At 43.8% G+C, this 1,137-nt stretch overlaps 1 non-coding gene across 1 annotated transcript; it reads left to right on the forward strand.

Moving 5' to 3' along the window:
• The first annotated feature begins 810 nt into the window (after positions 1 to 810).
• On the forward strand, positions 811 to 917 carry LOC120080687 (small nucleolar RNA R71). The gene has a single exon (XR_005482636.1). It is a non-coding gene; the product is annotated as a small nucleolar RNA R71 (small nucleolar RNA).
• Positions 918 to 1,137: the final 220 nt, after the last annotated feature.

Genomic DNA, 1,137 nt, shown 5'->3' on the forward strand with positions numbered 1-1,137 from the left:
AGCTCCTTCTTTTCTCCCTCTACAGTCTTCCCACTTCACAATGTCACAACCTAACATTGCTCTTTACCTGATCCCCTCGGGTTCGTGGGAGTTCTGTTGAACTTGACAGAGCCTTTTGTGGTCTACTCTTCAGCTCACTCGCAATCTGATCCATCTGTAATTCTAGATTGCGGATGGACATAGCCTGACTCTAAAGCACAATTTCATTTTTCTCTATGTATTACTTCAATAGGTTTTCCAAAGAAGCGGATTGCGGTGGTTGCGAGCTACTTGATTGGTTGCTCGTTTGACCATTGTTGCATGGGAAGAATCCTTGTGGCCCTTCTTTCTATGCAACGGGTTGAAAATTCTGTTGCTGATTCTTCCAAGAAAAATTGGGGTGGTTTCTCCTCTCGGGGTTGTAGGTATTCAAAAAGGGATTATTTTTCACAAAGTAAACGGATTGTGGATTTTGTGGGTAATCTTCCATCGCGTGCCCATCACCGCAAGTCGCACACCTTGCGGTGTTTTGACTTATTACGTTGATTTGCCCATTTTTCGGTGTTGGGCTACTGATCGCAATTCCCTGGATGAAGTTCATCATTGCGATCATCTGATTTTGTAGTGAAGCAATAGCACCATTACTTGCATCATTGTCTTTGAGTCTCAATCTCTGGTCACTCTCCCTCCAATCTTTGTGGTTGATTCAAGATATTCTTCGCCTCGTCATACGTTTTATCAAGCAGGCCACTAGCGACTGCCGCATTGGCAGCGGTCTACGAAGCGGGATTCAAACCATGATAAAAAATTTCCATTTGAAGGCAGTCTGGCAAACCATTATGTGGACAATCCCTGGCCAACCTTTTAAACCTCGCCCAGGCATCGCTGAGCGACTCATCCATGTCTTGTTCAAAATTTGTAATGAGTTTCCTTCGTCTGGCATTCTCAGTAGGTGGAAATTATTTCTTCATAAACTTCTCCATGACCTATTCCTAAGAAGTGATCTCTCCCGGCTCGAGAGAATATGCCCATATCCTAGCCTAATCACAGAGAGAAAATGGGAACAAAGTTAGTCTAACTTCTTCGACAAAGATGTTCGGGAACACAAAAGTATTGCAGTTTTCAATAAAGCTTCGGAGGTGGACGTGCGAGTCTTTG

This window comes from Benincasa hispida, chromosome 6, assembly GCF_027475165.1.
Source record: "Benincasa hispida cultivar pf3 chromosome 6, pf3_genome.v1.1, whole genome shotgun sequence".
Lineage (NCBI taxonomy): Eukaryota > Viridiplantae > Streptophyta > Magnoliopsida > Cucurbitales > Cucurbitaceae > Benincasa > Benincasa hispida.